This window comes from Myodes glareolus, chromosome 1, assembly GCF_982192425.1.
Source record: "Myodes glareolus chromosome 1, mMyoGla1.1, whole genome shotgun sequence".
Classification (NCBI taxonomy): Eukaryota; Metazoa; Chordata; class Mammalia; order Rodentia; family Cricetidae; genus Myodes; species Myodes glareolus.
Genome location: NC_142026.1, coordinates 134,637,058 through 134,664,964, shown reverse-complemented (window position 1 = coordinate 134,664,964; position 27,907 = coordinate 134,637,058).

The window sequence follows — 27,907 nt, the reverse complement described above, 5'->3', positions numbered from 1 at the left end:
AGCAGCATTGTCACCAGCGTAGCCTGGAGCTACACTCTGATTGATAAGGGGTTGGGCAGAACCATCCGGATTTTCTCTGTGTCTCTTAAAATATGTGTGCACTGCTGGAGACAGGCAGTGCCCACCCACTGCTCTCATCTCCCAGGTTTCTCACGGCTTCATCCTGATGCCTGATTTGCGTCTGCTATTTTTCTAGCCCTGACTTGGCTGAGTCCCAAATTTCTTATCTGGGCCTTTGGAAGCCTCCAGGGAGGCGCCTCTCCTGCTCCTCACCCCCAACTTTTTAAGAAAATAGACTTTTCCTTCTGGTAGAAAAGGCATAAGTTTTCTGAACGATCCTGAATCCTGGAGCTGCGGCTCTGGCATGTACTATTTACTGTTTTTTTTTTTTCTTCTGGAACGGAGTGTAGACTTCTTTCACTCTAAAGACACTACTTGGAAATAGCTGTAGAGGAGGGGAGTGATGGGAACTGGGGTTCAGCTCCTGGGCTCTCTTGCTGTCGGAAAGTTGCCTCTCCTCCAAATATGACAAATAATGCTAATCACAGAATATTTACTCTTTACAAATCTGCTTCCACTCTATGAAGGTGAGCCTAGTGAAGACGCCTTGTAACGGAGGACATAGAGCCTAACCCAGCCATCTTTGGTGACCTGGTGAGGCTCTCACTGGTGGGACTGGGACACAAAATCTTCAGCCCACACCTGTCCTGCCTGCAAGATGTTCTGGGACAATGGTGTCTCAGAGCTGGTAGGACTGGTAGTCAATGGTTGGTCTAACTTGAGGCCCAAGTCAGGAGAGGGAACCCACGCCCAACACTGCCTAGATGGCCAGGAACCAGAAACTGGACTCAGAGACCTAGAGTAGAACCAAACATAACAGAAGAAAAAAACAAAACAAGACAAATAACCAAAACCAAAACAAAAGTCAATGAAATCATTCCTAAAGATATTCTGCTATACTCTTAGGTTGGCGCTCAACTCAACGGTCATCAGAGAGGCTTCCTCTGGCAGCTGATGGGAGCAGACGCCCACACCCAAACACTAGACAGAACATGGGGAACTCTTTGGAAGGTGGGGAAGAAGGTTTGTAGGAGCCAGACACTAGGAGAACAAGGCACACAGAATCAACCAAGCAGCTCACAGAGGCTGAAGTGAGAGTCAGCGAGCCTGCATGAGTCTGCACTAGGTTCTCTGCATACATGCTATGGCTGTTTAGCTTGGGGTGTTTGTGGGACTCCTAATGGGGGCGAGGGTGTGTCTTTGACTCTTTTGCTTGCTCTTGGAACTCTTTTCCTCCTACTGGGTTACCTCGTCCAGCCTTGATATGAAGATTTTTGCCTATCTTATTGTAACATGTTATGCCATGTTTGGTTGATGTCACTGGGAGCCCTGCTCTTTTCTGAAGGGAAATGGAGGAGTAGAGGATCCGGCGGGCAGGGGAAGTGGGGGAGCCACTGAGAGGAGTAGATGGAGGGGAGGCTGCAGTCAGGATATATTGTATGAAAGAAGAATAAATTTTAAAAAATTAAAAATGAAATAACATGTGACTTTGCTGGTTAAAAAATAATCTGGTCTAGGTGCTATATGTATGTGCTCAACAATCTGTTGTTTTTAGACCAGCACACGGAGGCACACAAGGTCACTCTCCTAGCCAAAGTCTGCGCATCCTTTAATGCTTTCCTGCCCCTAATGACCAAACCTGGAGCCTTACTCCAGAGTCTCTCTTGGGATTTCAGACTCCCGTCTCCAGCTGCCTACCTTAGCCACATCTGGAAGTCCAAATGTGTCCCCAGCTTGAGTTTCTTGCCTCTCCAGGGACATGTGATCAGCTGAGCACCCAAACCAGGAGCATCTTTCCTTCCCTTCCGCATCTTCATGTGCCAGCAGCTAGTGTCAGACTCCACCCATTCTCCTAACTACCCCTACCACGCCCTCCGTACTCTACTCAACCAGGTCACCACCCTACAACTCCCATCGTCCCAATGACTAGAGCTTATTTTCTTTCAAAAATCATAAACACCAGGCCAAGTGTATTTATTATGTATTGACTCATAACCAGGTATCTTAAATCCAATAACAAAACCAACCTTATTTCTCTCTCATCAGCTGAGAGTTCAGGGCCCTGCTGTGGCATAGCTGAATCACTTTTCCTCAGTGTGTGTTCTCAGGCTGAAGTCTGAAGAGGTCTGCAGTGATGGTCATCTCAAGGCTCTGTCAGGGAAGGTCAGCCTCCAGTCATGGCAGACCGGAGTCATCTTAGCTGCAATGTTCATCTTTCCACAGAGTGGCACATGCCATGCCTTTTCTAGAATAGTGGAGATAGGGTCACCCCAGGACAGAAGCCACAGCTCTCCTGTTACCTAGTCCCAGACATGACATCATGTCCCTTTGGCCATCTTATATTCATTAAAAACATGTCACTAAATCCAGTCCACACTCAAAGAAAGGGAACTACACCAAAATGTGGAGGTGGGCCCTCCTGGGGCCGTGTGAGAGCCCCTCTCCTAATGTGGCTTGCCTGGTGTCACCCTCTTCCTATCCCCTCTGTTTCTCCAGGTGCACAGAGCAGACTCTGACACACCAGACATGATAAAGGCATTTACGTAGGTTCAGCATCACTGGGCCATCCACACCCATGTAGTGAACAACTGTACTCGACGCTCATTCTTCTTTCTCTTGGGGTCAAAAGGACGTTTGCATGATTATTTTTAAGACAAATCACTTTGTGACTACAAAGGTTTTTTTTGTTGTTTTTTTTTTTGTTGAAGTGAAAAATAAAAGCATTTCTAGGCTGAAGAGTTGATCTAAAGGTCCTGGTACAACTTGTAAAATAGATGTCGGTTTGATAAGAAACTATAATATGAGAAAAGCATTCTAGAAAATATATTTATTATGTACAGGCTTTTATATAAGAGTAGTACTATTACTTTCTCCATGTGTAGTGTGTTTTCCTCAGAGATCTGGTGATATTAGCTAATATCTGTGTGTGTTTTCAGGTATCTTTGCACTCACAGCTCTGACGATCATCACAGACATTCAGCATTCTCAATCTAACACATCTATAGACGAGGGGGAACAGGCTGAGTAAGAGGACTCAGAGAACAAAATTCACTGTATTTTCCTCCTTCTTCATGAATCTTTGATGTGAATATCCCCTCTGTATGCTGTGAATACCATTGGTTAATAAAAAAACTGTCTTGGGCCTGAGCAGGGCAGAATAGAGGTAGGCAGGGTAAACTAAACTGAATGCTGGGAGAAAGGAGGCAGAATTAGGGAGATGCCATGTAGCCACTGCTGGAAACAGATGTGCTGGAACGTTCCTGGTAAGTCACAGCCATGTGACAATGCACACACAGATTAATGGAATGGGTTAAATTAAGATGTAAGAGTTAGCTAATAAGAAGCTAGAGCTAATTGGTCAAGCAGTCATTTAATTAATATAGTTTCTGTGTGGTTATCTCAGGGCTGAGCGGCCGGGAACAAACAAGTGGCCTCCTACTACAGCTCTTCTTTCTAATCGGTGGGAAATAAAATGAAGCAGAAATAGTCTCCATCATTGCAGGGTCCCTGGCAGCAAAATTCAGGCAAGCTTATGGACGTGATACAACACAAGGCTATGCAACTGAGCAATTTCCAACCCCAACTTAGCCCACTAGCCTTCATCAACACCTCATTCCCACTGTATAGGACTTGTCTTTCAGGGTCATAATGTGTTTATCAAACATCCATATGTGAGGCACCTTGTAGGAGGAGAGGGAAGAGTGACAGCCTCGGCCAGTTCCCACCCTTGGGAGCGTGAAATAAAGGTGAGTTAAAGGGAAGGGACAACCAAACTTGAGAAGCCTTCTATCCCCTCAATACAGCAAGCAATGAATGCATCTGATGCTACAGTGGAATTCCCAACACTGTCTTCTTCTCTGAACATTCTCTTAGCTATCCAAGGCCTTCTCCACCCCTCAAAGGGTTCCTGACAACCACACTGTGGTTTCCCTCATTCCTTCCACCCTGGTTTCCAAAACCTTAGGGCTGGCATATCAGGATACGTCTGCTTTGCTTTAAATAAAGCATTACAAATCTTTCCCCCCCATCTCTCTTGGCTTCTTGCCTCCTCTTCTCCTTGTACAGCTCATTCCAGCATCCAGAAAACGACTTGTCTGTTAGCAAATATCACAGTCTTCAAGTCCCCAAACCTTCAGTTTTAGAGCAACTGAAAGCCTCTGTTTGCTCAACAAGTGTCCTAGAAAGAATAATTCTACTTCAGGGTTTGGTTCCCTTTGAGCTACAGAAATAGAGATATGGATCCCATGAACACCCCATGATATGGTCTCTACATACACATGGTATCTGAGATACAGGAAAAACCAGCCTGCAATTTGAAATGATTGTAGTAAATGAATCCTTAATCCTTGATAATTTTTAAGATTTATTTTATTTGAGTGTGTGTGTATGTGTGTGTGTATGTATGTCATGTGTGTACAGATACCTGTGGGTGCCAGAAGAGAACACTGGAGCCCATGGACCTGGAGTTATAGGCAGATGTGAGCTTCCTGGCATGGGTGCTGAGAGCTGTACTCTGGTCCTCTGGAAGAGCAGCAAGTGCTTTTAACTCCTAAGCCATTTCTTCAGCCTCAAGTCCTACTATTGTTAACGTATTAGCTGTAGACTTTGTCAATGCTTTCTGTGTTAAAGGGCTACTGTGGATAGCAAATTTATACAAGATACTTAAAACATGCTATGTCATAAGATATTCGCTTAATATATGTATGGTTATATATATTTACATACCTATTTACTTATGTTTTAAGACTGTTACTAATAATGACATTATTGTCACCATGCAACCATTGAATAGAAAAGTATTAGAATTTCAGCCTTTAAAATAGAGACAGACTTTAGTTATTAGGAAACATGGGACTAAAATGTCAATTTTAAGTGTTAAAACTGTTTAAAAAGCAGGGCAAGCAAGAAATGAAAAGCAGTGACCTAGAGAATGATTCTAAGTATATATCATGATAAATATAATTATAGTAAAAGTAGCTAGATTGACCATTCTAGGAAAGAACCAGAGGAACAACAGTCAGGGACTGGGGGGACAAGTTAGTGGGTAAAGTGCTCACCATGAAGCATGAGGATTTTGGTTTGATGCCTAGACAAAAAGGTGGGTGCGGTGGCTTGCACCTCTCACTCCAGAGCCGCAAGGGTGAAGACAGGAAGATTGCCTCAGCTCTCTGGCTGCCAGCCCAGTCCTGTCAGGATTCTCTAGTTTCAATAAAAGATGGTGTCCCCATGGAGATTGATGGAATATACTTTATGTTGACCTCTGACCATCTCAAGCATATGCATCCACACCTCAATAAGCTCCTACACAAACACATACACCACACATATGTTCACACACCAAAACCAAACTGAACAACAACCATAAAGACACCAGTGTTTGTTATTTACAAAAATACAACTAAAAGTTAAAGACCTGGAGAGATGGAAGATTGTACTAAATGAAATTATTGTGTTAAAGAATATGAAATAAAACAAAACTAGCAACAATATTATTACTCAGCAGACACTGAGATGGAAACTAGTGACAGGGAAGATTATTAAATAAAAGCTAAACTCATCAGACACACATTCTAAATTGCTTTCATTTGATAAATGGCCACGTTTTGTTTTAAACTTTAATTTTAATTTATTTTTTTGTTTTTATTGAGCGATATTTTTTCTCCACTCCCTTCTTCTCCCCTCCTCTTATCCATTTACTCAGGAGATCTTGTCTTTTTCTACTTCCCATGTAGATTAGATCCATGTATGTCTCTCTTAGTATCCTCGTTGTTGTCTAGGTTCTCTGGGATTGTGAATTGTAGGCTGGTTTTCTTTGCTTTATATTTAGGTTGTCGTTTTGTCTTGTTGACCATGTCCTTTGCATTATAGAAGCTTTTCAGTTTCAGGAGATCCCATTTATCAATTGTTTCTCTCAGTGTCTGTGCTACTGGGGTTATATTTAGGAAGTGTTCTCCTGTGCCAATGTGTTCAAGTGTACTTCCCACTTTCTCTTCTATGAGCTTCAGTGTGGTTGGTTTTATGTTGAGGTCTTTGATCCATTTGGACTTGAGTTTTGTGCATGGTGTTAGATATGAATCTATTTTCATTCTTCTATTTTCATACATGTTGACATTCAGTTAAGTCAGTATCATTTGTTGAGTATGCTTTCTTATTTTTCATTTTATATTTTTTGCTTTTTGTTGAAAATCAGGTATTCAGAGGTGTGTGGATTGATATCTGGGTCTTTGATTTGGTACCATTGGTCTTCCTGTTTTTATGCCAATACCAGGCTGTTTTCAGTTCTGTAGATCTGTAGTAGAGTTTGAAGTCAGGGATCATGATGAAATGGCCACATTTTGTGTTATAACTACTCAGAGAAAAATAAACAGTTCTGTCATTGTGTTATGAGAATTAATTATTTCTCTCAATTATTTGTGGACCAGCCATGTAAAATTAGTACAGTGGTATGCAAAAATTAAACACAATAACTAGAAAGGTTTGACAGAGACATACAGAATCAGAAATTAGAGAATAATTGTCCATACCCTTGTCATACATAGGGGACTCTTGCAAAAGGTTGACCTCATACTTAGCCATAAGCGGATCTCAGCAGATTCAAAGCATCATATTGTGTTCATTGACCTCTCTGCAGTTAAATTGAAGTCAGCAAGAAAAACACAAGTCTAAATCCACGTACTTGAAAAACTTAAGAAATAAATCTTTCAATGTTTAACACAAGAAACCTCATTTGATTTGCAAAATATTAAAACTACAAGAAACAAAATGAAAATAAAATGTATTTCAAAACTCACTGGATACTTCTGAAGCAGTCTTCAGATACATGTATGTCCTATGAGCTTGCATTACAAAGAGAGAAAGCAGAAACTCAAGGGGCTGAGTATCCAAGAAGCTAGAAAGGGAATTCTGGAGGCTGGAGAGATGATTCAGAAGTTAAGAGCACATACTGTTCTTCTAGAATGCCAGGGTTCCCAGCACCCTTGTCAGGAGGCTCACAACCACTTGTAACTCTGGTTACACAATGTCTTCTTCTGCTCTCCATGAACACTACATCCATGTAAAATGTATGTGTGCATTTGCACACACATATGTGCATGTGTGTGTGCACACAGTTTTTTAAAAGAAAAATAATTCTGGAACCACCGATATGGAATAAAGACAGAATGAGCAAAGATAAATAAGAATGGAAATATGCAAAATCGATGTCAAAGATGGTTCTGTCAAATATGTCTAATAAAAATACACAAACGTTCACTGAGATTAATCAAGAAAAATGTATAAAAGTCAGAAATAAAAAAAATACCAAGAATGAGGCAGCAGGTGGTGACACATACCTTTAATCCCAGCACTCAGAAGGCAGAAGCAGCTGAACTTTGTGTTCAAGGCCAGCCTGGTCTACAAGAGCTAGTGCCAGGACAGGCTCCAAAGCTAGAGAGAAACCCTGTCCCGACCCCCTCTCCCAAAAAAACCCCCAAGAGTGAAATGAGGCCTTATCTAGGGAAAGGACCATTATTAAGAATGAAGTTGGGCTGGGTGGTGGGGACACATGCCTTTAATACCAGCACTGGGGAGGCAGATACAGGTGAATCTCTGTGAGTTCAAGGTCAGCCTGCTTTACAGAGCTAGTTCCAGGACAAGCTCCAAAGCTAGAGAGAAACCCTGTCTCAAAAACCTGAGGTCAGAGCCATCATATAGAATAAGGTCTGGGAGAAGAACAACACTGTAAGAGGATGCTATCCAAATGTCTTTAGGGAAAAAAAAGGGGCACCATGATGCCTCTCTGGTCATCAAAGGGCTTGAATCAAAGCTGATGCCCCTCCTCAGAAATCCAGATGGCCTCACGGGTGGGTCTCTCTCTATAATCTGTTAAAACATTGTGCATCCTATAGAATACAACTCTTCTAGGGAATACACCAAAGGCAAGGCTCTCCAAAGTAGGAGGCCCTTAAGACCTTGAGACTAAACCAGACAAAGAATGTATAAAGCAAAGTGAGACAATCTCACATATGAACACAAATACAAATATTACTAAAACATCAACAAAGCAAATGTAACACTGAAAAAAAATGAAGATGATACATCAAGATAAAGTTGGGTTTCCCTTAGTGACAAGAAATGGTTTATAAACTTAAAAGCTGAATTCATTGCACACGGTGTCAGGTGTTTGTAAGCTCAGCTTTCAGAGTGCTGAGGCAGAAGGCTCATGAGTTTTAGTCAAGCCTGTGTTATGTCATGAACCCTTGTACCCCCAAAAATAAAACAGAAAAACCCAGAAATCTTAGACAACATAGTACTTTTTGCATCAGAAATGAATTCTTTGATTAGAATAAACAAATTATTGAATACGGAGAATGGAAGAGAATGCCCTTCATGGATGGTAAATATTGTCTACAAAATGACAGCCAATCCCATTCTCAACACAGACAGAGATTATAATTTTAAATTTAAGACTAAAACAACACTGTGGTCATCATTTTAATGGCAGCAGGATGCTTAGTATGAGAGGAAAAATATAAGTCTTGATATAAAATTTAAAAGATCTTATTACTATCTGATGATATTGTTAAGTCTACATTAAAACCATCAAAAATTCTGCAGAAATTTCTTTAAGATTTTAGTTTATTTTTGCAAGATTACTGGATTTAAGATCAATATAAGAAGCAATTACATTAACATAGCAGGCAGTAAGCAGTTTATAAAATATAGTAAGAAATAAGCTAGTTCCATTCTGCAGTAACACCTGCTGGAAGTACTAAAAGTGTCTTGTGTGCCTCCAGTCTGAAACCCAAAAGCTCATTTGCTTTCTTTTTCTAGTTTTGGAAGTGATTAGATTAGGAGGGTCTGACTGCACCCATGTACTATTAATAGAGACACAATTTGAAAAACCATTTTAAATGTTGTTAAAAACTTCAATGAAATATAAATAGAGAACATGTTTTGGTTTAAAAGATTATTCAATAAAGATGTTAATTGCTTCAATTTTCCAATAGGTTTTCAAGGCATATAACAATATTTTTCTACAATTTGTATTGGTGCCCAGTTTTCAGAACAGTCTCGCATGCCAACACAGAAGAAAACCCAGTTAGAGACTTTACCAGGCATTCACATTTATTTTAACCTGAAGGTGCAGTGGGTATGTCAGCGGGGGGGAGGTCTCTAGGTGATGCTAAATGTTGGGCATGTCTGTATGGCATTATCTTGATTGGTTGACTGAGGTGGGAGACCCCTTAAATGCTACTACTCCATTGGCTGGGGTCTTGGACTGAATACAAGGAGGCGAGTCAGGCACAGCAGCCATCTCTCTCTGCTTCCCAACTGCAGACGTGGTGTGATCAGCTGCTCAAGCGCCCACTGCCATGATGAGCTGTGCCCGTAAACTATCAGCCTTTCCATCCTCAAGGTGACTTTGTCTGAGAAATCTGTCACCGCAACAAGGTAAGAAACTAATACGGTGAGGGACAGAGTCTGCTATTGGCTGCTCAAAACAAGACAGAGTGATGTAGCAGAATGAGAACCAGGAAAAACACTTCTGGGCTCTTTACAAAACTGTGATAGAAGAGGTGCTGGTCTGTGAATGTTCTTAGGACCATTTGTTATCTATATGGAGAATAAAAAGTAGGATCTAAGCAGCACGTCACATATGAAAGTCAATTCCAAACGAACCTGAGACTCCAATAGGAGACATGAGCTACTCAAACCACTGCTGCTGCCTGTTGTGTGACCCCTGATTCCTGGGGGGCAGGAGGTGAGGAGATGCGGAAGTGGTGACACAGACTCCAGAAGATTCCAGTGCAGAAGCTTTTTATTGTAAAATATTGACAGTTTATTTTGGTCAATTTTTCTTATTCATTGTGAATTTGCTTTTTTCTGCCCTGCTTCAAAATCATGAGAAGGAAACCATGGGGACAGAAGAAAGACTTTGGAGTAGGGAACTGAGGCCTAGTCTCAATCAAACTAACATTCCAAATGAAAGTAAAAACCAAACATCTATCTATTCTTAGTATACAGAGCAACAATATATTATTAGCCTTCATATATTAAAAATTCCAGTTAACAAGAGAAAGAAAATGAATAGAAAAATAGAGATCAGCTGTAGATGAGTATTTCACAGGAAAAAAATCATAAATGGTGATATAAGAAAAAGTCAATATTATAGTTAAGGAAAGGTGAGCTGAGGATATGAGGTAGGTTTGACCGAACTGTCAAAACTCAACATATCTGAAAATGTTTCAGAAGAGATGTCTGTCAGGGTTTGGGCTAAAATGTCCTTCAAGTATTGATATATTGTCCCCAAAGCAGCACTGTTCAGAGGTGAAGCTGTGGGAGTGTTCCAACATCATCAATAGACTTATCTATTGGTCAGTCCATAGCTTAGTGGGCTTGGGGGTAATATAAGCCTTTGGAGGGGGAGCCTAGTTTGAGTAGGAAAGTCATTGGAGTGAATACTTGAGGGGCATATTTTTTTCCCCTAGGAACCTCTCCTTTCTTCCCTTCCTGGCTGGGAGATGGTCTCTGGACCACCACATGTTCCTGTCACAGTGTTCTGCCATAACAAAGGCCCAGAAACAACAGAGTCATGGAACACAGATAAACACCATTGAAATCAGGAGTCAGACTCTATCCTGTTCCATTTAACTTAATTTTCTGAATGTTTCCATCTCAGAATGATAGAAAGTTGATTGAGAAAGTTTAAACATTGTGTAGTTAAGAATGTAAATCGGTATGTGAAGTTTGGAAAATACTTGGCCTTTACTTTTAAAGTTAAGAACACAATAAACATACTCTTGACACAGTAATTCCACTTCAGGGGATACATGTATGTCTATTTCAAAGAAAACAGTGTACATGTACCCTGGAAAAGAAATATAATATGTTCTTAATAATGTTATTCATAAAATGATCCAAAAGCTCATTTATAGGGCAAATTAAAAATGATTATATATACACATAAGGGAATATTACATAGCTAGAAACAGGACAAAATTCTAGCAATATCTAGTAGCAAACAGATAAATCTTAAAAAAATATTGTGAGTGAAACAACAAGCAAAACAGGTCAGAGAAGGTTCCATTAACTTTGGTACCATCTTTTAAATCTCAAAACAAGCAACATGTTGGTTTGACTATGCCTCTAAAAGTTCATGTGCTAGAAACACAGCCCACAGATTTATCTGTGTAATCGAGAGGTGAGGTGCAATCAGAGTCAGGTGGCATGAGGAGGGTGGGGCCCCATCATGACAAGAAAGGGTGAATTGGGATTAATGGCTTCCCTTTTGTATAATCCGTTACCCCAAATCCCCCATGTTATGACATAGCCAAAACTTCTTCAGGATGTCGACACCTTGTTATTATACCTTTGGCCACCACAACTAAGATAAATGAGTTTTTCTTTTTGTGGTCCCAGCAATTACCCAGCCTGTGGTGTTCTGTTAGGGCCATCAGGACACAGGTGGCTCAGTTGGGAAAGTGTTTGTGTTTGTAGGAACTTGAGGTTGATTTTTCAAAACTCATGTTTAAAAACCTAGGCATGGTGGTGTGTACTCACACTCCCGGCACTGGGGAGGCAGAGACAGGTGCATCTCTGGGGCTCACTCACCTCTCAGTGAGCTCCAGGTGCATAAGGGATACATCTCAGAAGAAAGATAAGGTAGCCAGCACCTGAGGAACAACCCCTGAGGCTGTCCTCCAGCCTCCATGTGCACACGTGTACATATACACCAGAAAAGAGATACACACATAAACTGTTCTAAAAACAGAAATATAAACACAAATTTTAGAAATTTTCTTATTCTAGGTCAATTAACCAAGAGGAAATCCTTTTGTCATTAGAAGGTTTGGCGATGGTCAGTGCTTAAAGGTTCTTAGTTGAGTGACCAGTTCTCAGCTTTACCTTTTCTAGTGAGGTTTTACAGCCTACATAGACACTGGATAGGTTATTTCCTGTTTGTGACACATTGCATCCAATACTAAACAGGAGCCAAACTACACAATGTCTTTCTCACCATATTAGAAAACTTTGGGCTTTATCCTCTCTCAGTTCTTACTTCCTGTGGGATTTCACATCTGGATAGTCACAAGTTGGATCGTTGAAGCTTCGTGAAAAATCTTTTGTATGAGAAAATGCCCATCCCATCCTTATTTCCCCACCTAGTTCCTATAGCCAATCAGAGACCATGGATGACTGGGCAGCCTAATCTCAGAGCACAGGCCTTGTTAAGAAAGGGTCATGGCACCCCATCCCCAGTATCACCCTTCCCTTCCTGGGAGACTGATGACTGTCACAGGTTCAAGGCTTGGAATGTGCCCCCTAAACCTTTAGTACAATATAGGCTTCTCAGGGCTTGTCTGCACTGTGCATGAAGTGGGATGCACGTCTGTTCCCAAGGCTATGTCCTCGTGCGTTTTGTAGACTCATCAGCTTCTTCTCTGCTTCCATGTTTCTGTCCTTAAAAGAGTCTTGGTCCTATTAACAGACTCCTTGGAGTCATTGGGATTCACACTCAATAAACATTGCTGGGAATATGAACCAGTAAAGCCCATAGAGGCTCATGGGAATAGACCGTGGAAGATTTCATGAGGAGTTCTCGCCTACCCCTTGCACATTCCAGGTTTAGGTCAGTTTGGCACCTGCTGTCTACAGAGCCGGGGCTACTGTGATTCATCTCGACTGCTTACAAAGCTGTTGGCTGGGGTGGAAATTAATACTGGTGTATGCACTTTCTAGATGAGGTGAATGGGCTCAGAATGCCTTTCAGAGCTGTGGGCCACATTCTCAGGCCAACTTTCAAGTGTGAGTAACTCAGCAATTGGCGAGTGCTGGAACTCATGACTGAGCTCACAGGACCAACTAATTGTAAACATGGTGTGTTGAATAATGCTCTCTCTGTCTAAGGAACCATCGAAAACTTCAAACTGGGAAGGTTAAGTTAATGACATTTTAGTGTTGATGATGTGGCAGGAGCATGGGGTCCTATCCTGGGATCCCTGCTCAAAGATCTTGTGGCAAGAAAAGAAGAGAGAGCAAGGCAGCCAGGGGCACAGAGGTAGGAGAGTCTCTTCAGGGATCCAGCTTTGTCTTGCCATTTAAGCTCCTCATGGCAATGTTCAACTCCATATCTGTCTGTTCTTTCACACCAAGGAAATGGACACTTGGCAATGAACAGATAGACATCACGTTAATTCCTTCCAAAGCAGTATCCCAGTCACGTGGCTACCTCACTACAAGGATCACCTTTCAAAGAGTCTATTGCCTCTTGACATTGTCAAACCAAGGACCAGTCTTTGGCACGTGAACTTCTTGGGGACACGTTCATATTCCGAGAGAAGCTTTCTTCTTCATTATCTACATCTTGTCTTTCTTGAAGTGCCATGGTCAAGGGTGTCCTAAGAATTCTGTAGCTTTCTTTTCTTTTCTTTTTTTTCTTTTGATTGGATAATTTCAAGTGACCTGTCTGAATTCACACACTGCTTCTTCTGCTTGGCTAAGCTGGCTGTGCTTAGCTTTCTGCTCCTTCTGCTTGCTCAAGCTCCCTGTGTCGAGCTCTCTGCTGCATCTTTTGTTCATGGGCTGGATCAGCACCTGGTTTCTCTTGGGGGTCTTGCTTCCCACCTTTCTATTCACTCTTCATTGCCCCTCACACATTTTCTCCTAATGCTTCTAACTTACCTGTTTGTATTTCCTTGGAGTTCGCTGCTCCTGTGGGACAGCTAACGTGGTGTTCCTCTTTATTCACTCCGTTCCGCATGGATGGCAGAAAACTGTTCTGTAGGTGGTGTTCTTTCACCACATTTCCTTGAGTCTTGCTTCTGTCTTTCCTGGCTGTGGAAGAGAGACACTGTCACCAGACAAACCCACTCGGGATCCTGAGCTTCCCAGACCTCTTCTATGGGTCTGTCTGCCCCACACTCCTTGTTCCTTTTGATGGGGAAATGCTTAGATTATACACCTTTTCTCTACCCAGCAACGCTAGGCCTTCCCCCCCTGGGGTTGCTCTTATGCTCAAGTTCATGTTCATGTTCCTAGTTCCGCAGCCAGAATGTCTTTCTGTGTGTGCTTACTAGCCACCTGCAAAGGCTCACGCTCTTCCATGGCTGCACATAGTAAGAACAAGCCTCAGAAATGGGTGGAGGAAGCTGAAGTATGTGGAGAAGTGGAGGTGCCCATGGGAGATGGGTACATGTGTGTGTTTTTGCAAGGGGTGGCCTGCAGACTAAACATCCTAATTAATGCTTCGGGGAGGGGGAGAAGAAAGGAGGAGGCAGGCACAGGAAGGTATTGACATACAATAGAAACAAGTCTGGTGTGTCTATGGCCTCAGGGCCTCTTGTTCTGCACTTTCATTTCTGCCCAGTGTGATCATTCCTGCAGATTTGACCTGAGGAGGGAGACGGCCTCTTAGGAAGTCATATGAGCTCCCAACCACATCTCTGGGCAGTCTTGATGGCTTTCCCATTTTGAGGCCTTGGCTCCAAGGTGCTGAAGCTGCTCAGCGCCTGTGACAATCTCCAGGTGCTTCTGGGTCACGAGCACTGAAATCTCCCATGGGTGTCTGGTGAGAATGCCAGCAGATGGTCACAGGAAATGCAGTACAGTTGTGACTCAGACGAGGCAGCCAAGGAGTGAGGAGCACAGCTGTTAAGAGAGCACAGCTGGGGAGGGAAGCCAGAACAGCAATCCAGAACGTTCACGGGGCCCTTCCATGACATATGACTCTCCAGAGAGAGTTTATTTATTTAAGGATCACAGGATAGGCTAACATCATTTGCCTTGGGGAAGTCTTGATAGACTGTGGGTAGTTTTGAAGATGGATGTGTGCTTTGAAATGTGGGTAACTGCATGAAGGTTTATGGAAAGAGAGGGAGAGGGAGAGAGAGAGAGAGAGAGAGAGAGAGAGAGAGAGAGAGAGAGAGAGAGAGAGAGAGAGAGAACAAGCCCATGAGAACATGCAGGTCGGAGGTCAATGTCATGTGTCTTCTAACTCTCCCTATCTTTTTTTTTCTTTTGAGATAAGGTCTCTCACTGAACCTGGAGCTCCCTCCCCATTTTGCCTGAACCTGGAGCTCCCGCCCCATTTTGCCTAGACTGAGTGATCACTGAGCCCCCAGGATCTGCCTGTGCCCACCTCCTAAATGCTTAACTGTATTACCACTTCTACTTTTAGCTTGAGTTCTTCTGAGCTTGCAGAAAACTGAGTTCTGCCCACTGAGCTATATCCTCAGCCTGACAACTGAAACATGAAGAGGCCGGCTTGTGCGGACCATTCTGTAACATGAAGTGGGGCCTGTTTGTTTGTGTTTCTGTCCTGCCTGCCCACCCCTGCAGCTGTTTAGTCCCAGAGAAAAATCACACACAGATCTCTGTAAGTTATAAAGCTGATTGGCCCATTAGGTCAGGATATTTGTTAGCTAACTCTTAAATCTTGATTGACCCATTTTTTCTGATTTATTTTAGCCATGTAGCTCAGTACCTTTTTCAGCTGGGCAGATCACATCCTGCTGCTTCAGTGATCTGGGCAGGAGTGGGAGGAATCAACTTCCTCCTCCCCAGAATTCTCCTGCTCTCCTTGCATCATTTCCACTTCCTGTCTGTTTTTTCCCCGCCTACACCTCCTGCCTGGCCAATCAGCATTTATTTAAAACATGATTGACAGAATACAGACAATTCTCCCGCACCACTTCCCCCTCTTTTTTAAAAATAAAAAATAAAAAAACAAAGGAAAATATCCATAGTCCTCTTTTGGGAATGTGGGCGTAGTATTCCAGGCTACTTCCTGCTGGTTGGGAATTCTGGGGAGGAGGAAGTTGATTCCTCCCACTCCCACCCAGATCATTGAAGCAGCAGGATGTGAGCTGCCCCACTGATAAAGGTACTGAGCCACATGGCTAACATAGATCAGAAAAATGGGTTAATCAAGATGTGAGAGTTATCCAGTAAGAAGCCTGACCTAACGGGCCAATCAGCTTTATAACTTACAGAGATCTGTGTGTGATTTTTCTCTGGGACTAAACAGCTGGGGGGCCGGGCAGGACAGAAAAACCCCCAACAAACAGGCCCCCTCATGTTACAGACAACAGTGCTTCTCTGCACATTTACTTCACGCTCATAACTTCCCAAGTACTCCCCATAACTTACTGTATATCCTTACAGGAACGCTATGAGGTAGGGCCCTCTAATGATCTCTGTTTGGTGGGTGAGAAGCCCAAGACTCAGTAGGATTGGGCTGTAAATATACAACAATAGATTGTCACTTGGGCAGATGACCCAAATATTTTGATGTATTTGTCTGGGAGCAGGACCAGCGTTCCATCTTGTCACTTGGGTTGGTCATCATCGAGTTGATTGTTTGGGCTATGTGCAGGGGTTATAGCCAGTTGATAGGGTGTAACTAGCTACTAGAAATGAATGGGCAACTGCTTTGGGCTTGCTTCTTCACTTTGAGTTTTTTTATTTTCTGGGCCTCACAATGTGTGGGTAGAACATATAAATGAGTAGCTTGGTTTGGAGGTAAGTGATTAATCTCTGTGACCTTGCTGAGGAAATAGGATCTTTGGCAGTTTAAGTGACTTGTCCAACATCAAGGGTAAGGAAGCAGTAGTATACACAGCTGAGGCCAGACATCTGTATCCCATGCTATGATGTGTCCTGATTGTAATTTCTGATAAACAGTGATGCTCTTCTAAACATGTGTAACACTCCAATGGCATGACTGATGATGGAATCCAACAGGACAGCCATTCCCCCCACTGCCAGAGATGAGCTTATGTGAGCGTGTTCTTCTTCCCTCTAATCTCATGCAGCGAGGGCTAAGCAGGGATCTCCTCTCCCATCACTTTGGACTGCATCAGGTCTGACTAAGCAGCTTTGGGAATGATGTAGAGGATCTTGTGATTCAGAGAGCACCAATCTAGACTCTGAAGTGATTTCACATCACATCTGTGCACAGTCACAAGACTAACCCACCCAAGCTCTCTATAAACAGCTCTGGCTTTGGAGCCCACTGTTCCCTACATTTCTGTTCCAACTGGTTACTGGTAGAATCCAGCTGCTGTTTATCACTGTTCTGTGGCCAAAGAGCCAGGGAGAGAATTAGGAAACTGGGCTTGATAAGGAGAGTGATAGCTGACTTCATCGGACCCCAGCTTTTGCACACTCTGCCTGGGTCCTGGAGCCTCAGTCCTAATCTGCACAGGAGCTGCCTCCGTAGCCACCCTAACAGCCAAGCTCTTCCATAATCTCCCTCTGGAGGTTGCTCAGCTGGATCTTTCATCCTCATTTTGAATGGCCTTCCATCACTCCTGGCTGCATGTGTCTCATCTCCCTAAGACAAGCATAAGCAGCAGTGAGTGGATAAGAGCCACCTGTGGAGTTGAACTGCTGTTGATTAGAAGACCAGCCTAGTCATTGCATTCCCCAGGATAAGTCAGAATAACAGTCAACTTCTGGCAGTCTAGGGGCTTAACACGGTCCATGTTTGCCTTTCACTCATGCAATGCAAGCTGGGAGAACCCCTTGCCTTCATTACATAGTCCGCTCTCTCTGCAACATGTGTCTTCCCACAGTAAGGAAGAGAAAGGTGAAAAGCACGCCTTTCACTGCTCCACCCAGCGGTGACACATGTCACTTCAGAGAGCCCTTCAGGTAGTCTGGCCCTAACCTTATCATAAAGGAGGTTGGGAGCCAGGTGTAGTAACAGGTCTATAATCCCAGCACTCAAAAGGCTGAGGAGGAAGGACTGAGAGTGTGAGGCCAGAATGAACTACATAGTGAATCCTTGTCAAAATACATGCATACATGCATGCACCCATACATACATATAAAAGACTGGAAACCGTATCTGCACAGATATTTAGTGAGCCTTATGTGCCTGCTGTAGTCCCTCACCATCTATATAACATTAGATAGCTACTTAGTTTCTATGAAGCCTTGTTCTCTTCATTGTAAAGACAGATGTCTTGGAGGTGTGTTATAGGATCTATAGCTGGAAGTTTCTCTCCTGCCCACCAGTTCCCAAACAACCACTAAGAGGCTTAATAGTAATTAGAAACTGCTTGGCCTATTAGCTCAGGATTATTATTGACTAGCTCTTATATCTTTAATCAACCCATTTCTATTATCCTGTATTTTACCACGAGACCCACGACTTGTTACCTCACATCTTGTTTCTCCAGCAGCTGCTGGAGTCTCCCTGACTCTGCCTTTTTCTCTGTATCTGTTTGGATTTCCCACCTACCTATATTCTTCCCTGCCATAGGCCAACATAGCTTCTTTATTAACCCATAACAATAAAATATATTCACAGCATACAGCAGAGCATCCCACATCAATGATCAAAGGAGTATCTTATGTCATGTCTGCAGCCTAATGCCTGACTTAGTTTGAGTAAAGGTTCAGAATACTTGCTTCTGTAATTACAAAGGTGGATGTCTAAATATAAGAACTAACCTATGGCCTTACCACTGTGCACACCCAATCTCATCCAACATAAGAGCCATATTTTCTACCTCTCCACTAACAATCTTCTTCTACCATAGTATTTCAGTAAAAGTGATCATTATTTAAGAGGGTTAGACAGCACACATGTGCGCGCACGCGCGCAAACACACACACACACACTTACACAATATCTTTTCAAGCATGTTGTTTACTCATCCATCTATCAAATACAAATGTTTCCCAATATATTCAGAGTATTTCATTTTCTCTTAGGTGCAAGTGTACAAATCTCAAAGCCTTATTCTTTAATCTCTAGGATTTTGTGAGTGTGTGAAGGAAAGATAACGTGGTTCATCACAGGTAATCAGTAACATGATATGATATGAAATGAAAATGGCTCTGTAGAAACATGATGGCAGCATACAGAGGGTGCTATGAGTAATACTGAAAAGGTGTCAAGCAAGTATTCACCAGGGAGAGAGCTGGCTCTTACAGGACTATAGGAATTCACATAAAGAAGAAAGCATGGAGGTAGATATTCCAGGTGCACCCTAACCACTGCAAACACTCAGTTTAGCACTTGAACTGAGTACAGCTGCATTAGTCAGGGTTTTCTAGAGGAACAGAGATTATAGAACGACTTACAGGCTGTGGTCCAGCTAATCCTGCAATGGCTGCCAATGAACAGAAGGTCCAAGAATCCAGTAGTTCCTCAGTCTGAGACTGGATATCTCAGCTGGTTTTCAGTATATGCTCCAATCCCAAAGAAATAGAATCTAATCACAGTGAAGAAGTGGACTTGCTGGCAAAGATGAACACAGTCAGGCAAAGAGCAAGCTTTCTTTTTCCATGTCCTTAATATAGGCTGCCAGCAGGTAGTGTGGTCCAGATAGAAGATGAAGCTTGGAATTCTCCTTTGTATGCTGTGAATATCATTGGTTAATAAAGAAACTGCTTTGAGCCTATAGCAGAGCAGGACAGAACAGAGCTAGGCAGGGAAAACTAAACTGAATGCTGGGAAGAAGCTAGAGTTAAGAAAAGCCATGTAGCCCTGCTGGACACAGACGCTGGAACTTTACCTGGTAAGCCACAGCCTCATGGTAATACACAGAATACTAGAAATGGGTTAAATTAAAATGTAAAAGCTAGTCAATAAGAAAATAGAGCTAATGGGCCAAGCAGTGATTTAAATAATATAGTTTCTGTGTGATTTCAGGTCTGAGCTGTCAGGCAGCTGGGAAATGAACAAGTGGCCTCTTACAACAAACTTCCAACTTCAAAGTTCAGATTAGAAGTGGGTCTTCCCACTTCAGATGATTTAATTATATATAAAAAATCCCTCAAAGGTGGGCCAGCCATTCGAATTTTAGTTAATTCCAGATGTCATTAAGTTGACAACCAAGAACAGCTACCACACATGGATAGGGGATTATATGTGTGTCAGTCAGGATTAGATTTCTGGGACTAGAGCCCTCTCTAGCTATTTGATGAAGAAAAATGTATTTTATTTACAAGAATGTATCTTAGTGCATTGTAGGGACTGTCCACAAGAAGAGCTGTTGACTAGTTAGTGACTAGGAACTCTCAAAATTTGCTATGGGCAAGAGGATTGTTTGGTGGGTTAAGGGTTTGCTATGCAAACAGGGGGACATGAGATGGGACCCCTAGCATCCACTAAAAGTCTGGGTGTGGCAACATACTGCACTCTGATAACTTCAGTACTGCAGCAGAGATGCGGGACCTTCCAGCCAGAGACTGAGGGGAATCACGGAGCTCCAGGTTCAATGAGAGATTCTGCTTCTGTTGTGTAAATTCTAATTGATCTTAATAATAAAAACCAGTAGTCAGATATTGGGGTAAAGGCTGAAAGATCAGAGAAGCAAAGGAGCTAGCCACTAGAGAGATCTTTGACCTCTCCTGAATCCTCAGACCAACGTGGGCAAGATCCTGTCTCCACGAATCCTCTGACTGAATGCCCTGAGTTCCTGTCTTCTCTCGCCTTCTATTTCTCTCTCCACCCAGCCATATCCCTTCCTGTCTTCACCTCTTTACTGCTGGGATTAAGTGTGTTTGATTTCCAAGTACTGGAATTAAAGGTATGAGCCACCACTGCCTGGCTTTGTTTCTCTTTTAGACTGGATCAATTTTGTATAGCCCAGGGTGGCCTAGAACTCACAGAGATTCATCTGCCTCTGCCTCCCAAGGTGGGATTAGAGGTGGGTACTATCACTGCCTGGCCTCTATGGCTAACTAGTAGCAAACTTCACACTCTGATCTTCAGGCAAGCCTTATTTGTTAAAGCACAAACAAAATATCATCACATGCCTCAAAAAATAAAGGGAAGAAGAGATTGAGGACACCTGACATCAACCTTTGACCTCTACACTCATTTTAGTGGGCAGGTACACATGTCCATATAGACACGTGTACACACACTCATATCCTCCACTCCAAGTAAATGAAATAAAAATAAATGACATACGATGAAAAAGGAGCCACAACCAGAAGATCTGATCCTCTACCTGTCCAGTCTTGTTTTGACAAGCTCAGGCAAAGGTCTTCTCTGCTGAATCCCAAGCTAATTTCTAGACCCTGTTATATTGTTGAAAAGAAACCAAAACTCAAACATACCATCAACTGAGCTTCCAGGGAAGCAGCAGATACAACAGCCATGGCTCTGGTCAGCCTGAAAATCTCATGGAGTGTGTCTGACTTCAGTACTAGGTCGTCTATAGCCTTGGATGTTGGAGAGCTCAGGATAGGTGAACCGCTGTTCTCCATGGTCCTGAGCACAGCAAAATACTTTGAAGGTCCTGTGTTGAGGGAACAGAAGCAAGAGAATACATATTTATAATAGTTTGAATATTGCACAATAGAGTTGTATTAAAATATCCCCTTTCATATGTATATATGCATGATATTTATACATATAAACACACATTTATGTGATTTTCATGTCTTTGTTTAAGATTTACAAAATAAACATAAGTAAGACAGAATAAAGCTATGATTACTTATTGATTTTGACAAATAAATACAAGAATCATTTTTCCAAGTGAAAGTAAAATCACAGCAAATCATTGGTAGACATAATAATAATTTCTGTAGGAATACAGTTGCTGTAAAATCATGATCCAGCAGGGTATGTTATAGTAGATATGAATCATGATGCTCTGTGGTGTTCTGAGATAAAGCTTTGGAAAGCATTATTTTAAATCAGAATATTAGCCAGGTGGTGGTAGTGCATGCCTTTAATCCCAGCACTCGGGAGACAGAGGCAGGTGGATCTCTGTGAGTTCTAGGCCAGCCTGGTCTACAAGAGTTAGTTCTAGGACAGGCACCAAAATCTACAGAGAAATCCTGTCTCGAAAATCCCCCCCAATAAAAAAAAGCAAAGAAACAAAAATAAGAATAATAGACAGTGTTGTTGGGGTTTCCTGTCCTGCCCAGTTCCTGCAAACATTAAGTCCCAAAGAAATCACACAGAGGTCTACATTAGTTGTAAACTGATTGGTTCATTAGCTCAGGCTTCTTATTAACCCTTATAACTTATATTAGCCCATTATTCATATCTGTGTTAGCCACATGGCTCGGTACCTTTTTCAGTGGGTAGGTCACATCTTACTTCTTCTGTGTCTGAGACTACAGAGAGGGAGCTTCCCTCTTCCCAGAATTCTCCTGTTCTCATTGACCTGCATCTACTTCTTGTCTGGTTGTCCAGCCTATACTTCCTGCCTGGCTACTGGCCAATCAACGTTTATTTAAAGCATAATTGACAGAATATAGACAATTGTCCTGCACCAAAACAATATATACTAAATGCAAAATAAAGAGCTGAGAGAGAAAGATCTATGCATATATACAAATATCTCATGAATATCTGGATGAATTTGTTTTGAATTGATTCTTTCACTTTTGTGTGTATCATTATAATACTCTTTGTTTTAAAGTCTACCTTCTCTGATATTAATATAGATACACTTGCTTTTATGTGCTTACTATTAGCTTGGTGGTATTGTTTTTTGAAACAGGGTACCATTATCCCAGGCTTGCCCTGAACTTACTATGTAGTTGAGGATGACTTAGATGTTCTGATTCTCCTGTCTCTACCACAATGGTTTAGGCAGTGCTGGAGACCAAACCCATGGCCTTTTCCACACAAGGCAAGTGTTCTACCAACTGTATTATAGCTCCAGCCCCTAATTCCTTGCTTGGTGTTTCTTCACTCCCCTTTCTTTCAGCTTACTCATTCTTTCTCATCTGTCTGTCTGTCTGTCTGTCTGTCTGTCTGTCTATCTATCTATCATCTATCTATCTCTTTGGTTTTGTCAGAGAAGTCAGCCATCATTAGTCTCATTCCTCTGAATATAATGAATAATGTTGATTTTCCACTTCTATATTGTTTTTATTGCTTTCCCTTTTCTGAACTAAATGGTAATCTTCTTTGGTGTGATTTTATTTATATTGAATGATTTGCCTCACTTCTTAGCATTATAGGTTGATCTTTAAAATCTAAATTTGGGATAATTTTGATTTTTTTCCTTAGGTTCTCTTCTTCTTCTATTTCTACTTTCTTCTTCTTTTCCTGGGTCACAAATGCCTGTGGTCAGAACACTGGTATACCACAGGTACCTAAGAGTCTGGGCATTAGATTTGCTCACCCCTCTGTCCTTCACATTGGGCAACTTTTTTGACTTTCTCATTAAATTCGCCTACCATTTTATCTTTTGTCTCTGATGGCTCAAATTAGTTTCTCCATTGTAGGTTTTGTATTTACCCTGTCTCAAATTTCTGTTTGGCTCTTTTATGTAGATTTTCCACGAGAACGACAGCTCATTAAAGTCACATTATCTTTTACATCCTCAAGCATATTTTTCAGTCTTTTTTAAATTGATTTTTATTGAGCTCTACACTTTTCTCTGCTGCCCTCCCTGCCTCTCCCCTCCCTTTCAACCCTCTCTCAGGGTCCCCATACTCCCAGTTTACTCAGGAGATCTTGTCTGTTTCTAGTACCCATGTAGATTAGATTTATGTATGTCTCTCTTAAGGTCCTCATTGTCGTCTAGGTTCTCTGGGATTGTGATTTGTGAGATGGTTTTCTTTGCTTTATGTTTAAAAACCACTTATGAGTTAGTACATGTGATAATTATCTTTCTGAATCTGGGTTATGTCATTCAAAATGATGTTTTCTAGCTCTGTCCATTTGCCTGCAAAATTCAAGATGTCCTTATTTTTTTCTGCTGTGTAGTACTCCATTGCGTAAATGTACCACATTTTCCTTATTCATTCTTCAGTCAAAGGGCAATTAGGTTGTTTCTAGATTCTGGCTATGATAAACAATGCTGCTATGAACATAGTTGAGCACATGTCCTTGTGGTACAATTGAGCATCCTTTGAATATATACTCAGAAGTGGTATTACTGGGTCTTGAGAAAGGTTGTTTCCTAATTTTCTGAGAAATCGCCATACTGACATCCAAAGGGGCTGTACTAGCTTGCATTCCCACCAGCAATGCAGGACTGTTCCCCTTTCCCCAAAACTCTCCAGTATAAGTTGTCATCAGTGTTATTGATCTCCTCAAGCATATTTTAACAGCTACTTTAAAGTCCATGAAGGCCAGGTGTAACATTTGGTTCATCTCATAGTCTGTTTCTATTTACTATTGGTTTTGACTATGGGTCAAAACTTCATCCTTCATCATTCACCTAAAGCTTTTGTTAATAAGCTGATGTGGGTGATGTTGCTTGCAGAGTCCCTAACTACAGGAGTAGTTCTTACCCTTTGGGAGGCCCCTCTCTGATGACCCAGATAAATACGTGGGACATTGTTTTTTTTTTTTTCTTTCTTTCTTCTTTATGTGCAAGGCAAGTGTATGTGCAAGCACATGGAGGCCAGAAGACAACCTCAAGTGTATTCTCAGGAATGCTGTCCACTTCTTTGGACACAGTGTCTCCCATTGTCCAGGAGCTCACCAATTAGGCAAGCCTGGCTGGCTGGCAAGCCTTAGTGATCCTTCGCTCTCCACTTCCACAGCTCTGGGATTACAAGTGCATACCACCACACCTGACATTTTTATGTGGGCTCGAGGAATCAGATTCAGGTCCACAGGCTTGACAAATGCCATTTCACTGTCTCTGAGTTCCAGGAGTGCTAACCAAGCTCCCCATTCTGAGCGGCTGGAACTCCTCTGCCTTCAGAATAGTCCAGCTCTAGCAGAAATGTCACCCTTACGCCTCAAAAGGGCAGGATCTCTATCTTCGTCACTGTTTGGAGCAATGTACAGCCAGTCAGTCCTTGGCCAGCAACCCATGGAAAAGTACCATATAGGCATGTACGCTCTTTCTCTGCTCCCACCTTCTGCCTCCCTTCTCCTCTTCCCTAGCATCCTCAGCCCTGATCACCAAAGTTTGCTTCTGAGGTTGCTAACACTGCCCCACTCTTTGCTTTGAGTTCTTCCTCCTGAAGCCAATGCCAAGAACTTGTCCCTAAGCAACAAGACAAAGTGACCACAGAGCTCACCCCATACATGGCCTTCTCAGGCCTGAGGACTCAGCTGGCACTGAAAACAAGCTTCTGTTGGCCAACATTTTTCTGGTCTTATAACTGTTTATGGTGGAGAGATCATTCTTGCATCATTTTCTTTGATCCATCCCAACGTGGAAGTCTATGAACATGTTTGAAATGCAGTTATAAAGGGAAAAATCAAAAAATAGTAATCTTATGATTATCCCACCAATTTTAACCGAATCTGAATGGAAAACACTATGTACTTTTGTAGATAACATCCAAATTTGATGACTTGAAAATTGACCTTCTAGATGAGACTATTATGAGTTTTTCCCTTGGGTAGAAGGGACAGGAAAAGGCTTGTGTGGCTAAAGCTTATGGGGATTTTAGCATTAGCGGAAGGGTCGCTTTTCCCCCTCAGATGTTTCCAAGGATGAGGTGTTCCCTTTAGTCCTCATGCTAGATCATAGGTTGGCCAGACTGGAGACGCTTGGACTAGAAAACTGACTTTAAGAGAGGTGATCTCAGTGGCATAAGAGCTGACGGCACAGACATAGCATTAAGTTGCCACTAACATTTCAGATGCTAAAGAAAGTGAGCCATAAAGAGGAAAGAACTATTATTTCAGGTTCTTGAGCTGGATAAGACCAGAGTGTGCTTCGCATCTCAGAATACCACACACTACCATCCTAGCCCTGTAACTCACCCACAAGCCTTTAGGAAAGTTCCTACTTAAATATTCATTTAACCTCCTTGGTCAAACCTGGGCCCTCCAAGGACAAACCAATGGTCCAACCACATTTCAAGGCGAAACCTAATAACCGCAATGGAGTTTTAAAAGAGCTCATGTTTAAAGGGCTCATAAAAAGAATCCCATATGAAAGATGTATTTATGCTGCCAAGTACATTTAAAAAACTTGACATCATTAGCGTAAGTAAAAGAAAATGTCAGCACTCTATGGTTAAGTCATTTATGGGGAATTCATTCAATGTCCAATTTGAATTGTTTTTCCTATTAAAATGCTGAGACTTCTGGTCCAGGCAGGATACAGAGCATCAGGTCCAGAGAGGCATTTGGTAATAGGGAAAACAAGAACTCTATCTGAAGCTATAGAGAGTTATAAGTTAGCCTGAGGCTAAAGTCGAGGTAGGAGAACCCTAAACTGTCAAAGGTCAACAAAGATGATGTGGAGTTGCGAGTGAGGCTCAGACTTCAGGACCAGAACGGGATTCCAGTCACTCTGGCTCTGGACAAAGTAACCTGGTTTCCTGGAGAGAAGACATCTCTTCACAAATACTGTCTGTATGGTCATCGGCATCTCAGAATCCATGTGAGGCTCTCACAGTCACGACAGGGTGTGGTCTGGAGTCTCCCTTGAAGCCAGGGTGCTTGGGAACAGCACAGTCTCATGTGTTGTGATTTCTGCAGTGTTTAGATCACAGGCGGTCCCAGGTGAGGGATGAAGAAGTGGTCTCGTGGCCTACCCCACCCTTCACAAGCTCTCAGCACTTGGACAGCTTATAATGACCCAGCGACAAAATTTGTCAAGGTCATTGCAGAGGTACTTGAGTTGCCATGGAATTAGGGATGGTCAAGCCTTTGTCAGGATAGAGAACTGTGGCAGTTTCTAGGAGGAGCCCTAGGAAGATGGATGCTTCCCTGAGAACTATATTAGCTACTTTCTATTGCTGTGATAAAACACTATTACCTTGGCAACATATGTAAGAGTTTATTTGGGTTTATGGTTCAGAGGGACAACAATATGTCTTGATGGGGACCCGGGGCAACAAGCAGCAGGCATGGTGGAACAGTGTGGAGCAAACAAGCAGACTCCTACCACAGTGGAAGGATTAGGAAGCTGAGTGCTCACATCTTGAACTACAAACACGAAGCAGTGTGTGTGTGGGGGGGAGAACTGGGAATGGCGTGAGGCTCTGAAGCCTCAAAGTCTGCCCCAGTGACATCCTTCCTCAACCAAGTATTTCCTCCAGCAAAATCACACCTCCTAAATCTATAGATACAGTGCCATCAACTGAGGACCAAGTATTCAAACATCTGAGCCTATAGGAGACATCTCATCCAAACCAACACAAGGAAGAAAATCTCAGGCTGTTTGTTTCGGTGAACTATATCCAGAGAGTGACTTACAGGAAGTGTGACGCAGGGCAAAGCTGGCATCATTGTTTGGTATTTGTTTGCATGAGTAAACCTAAAATTCATGTGCATTAGATATTAGTCTTCATTGCTCAGATGTCTGTTTATTAAATCAATTAATATAATTTATATAAAAATCATATAATTAGTTTTAGGCATTGGCTGGCTTTGCAGGACCATGAAGACCAGAGAGGGATGCCAGTGGTGCCTACACGGTCTTTAGAAGTTATCTGAGGGAGGCAGCATTTCTCAGTGTTATTTTTTATCTGTTGCCAATTTCCCTTGTGGGTCTGTGTGAACCAAGTCTTGTGTGAACATTCTGTTCTGGATCCTTTTCCTGCTCCTCCTCCTTCTCCTCCATCCTCCCAGGACTCTCCCCTGCTCCTCCTCCATCTCCTCGATCCTCCCAGGACTTTCCCCTGCTCCTCCTCCAGCCTCCAAGGACTCTCTCCTGCTTCTCCTTCATCCTTCTTCCCAGGACTCTCCCCTGCTCCTCTTCCATCCTCCCATGACTCCCCCCTGCTCCTCCTTCATCCTCCACACTACAGCCACTCCATAATTTCTCTACAGCAGAACCCTGTGGTTTGGGGTCTCCTTGACATAGCACAGGGCTATCAAGCTTCTTTATCCCAGACCGTGAACAATGTCTCCTTTCTTCTCTTAGCAAAACTACCTGCTCCTTGGCCCACTGCAGGCATTTCATCCATATCCAGCAGCTAATCTATGATAAATGATGTATAAATGGAGTGTTGAGCT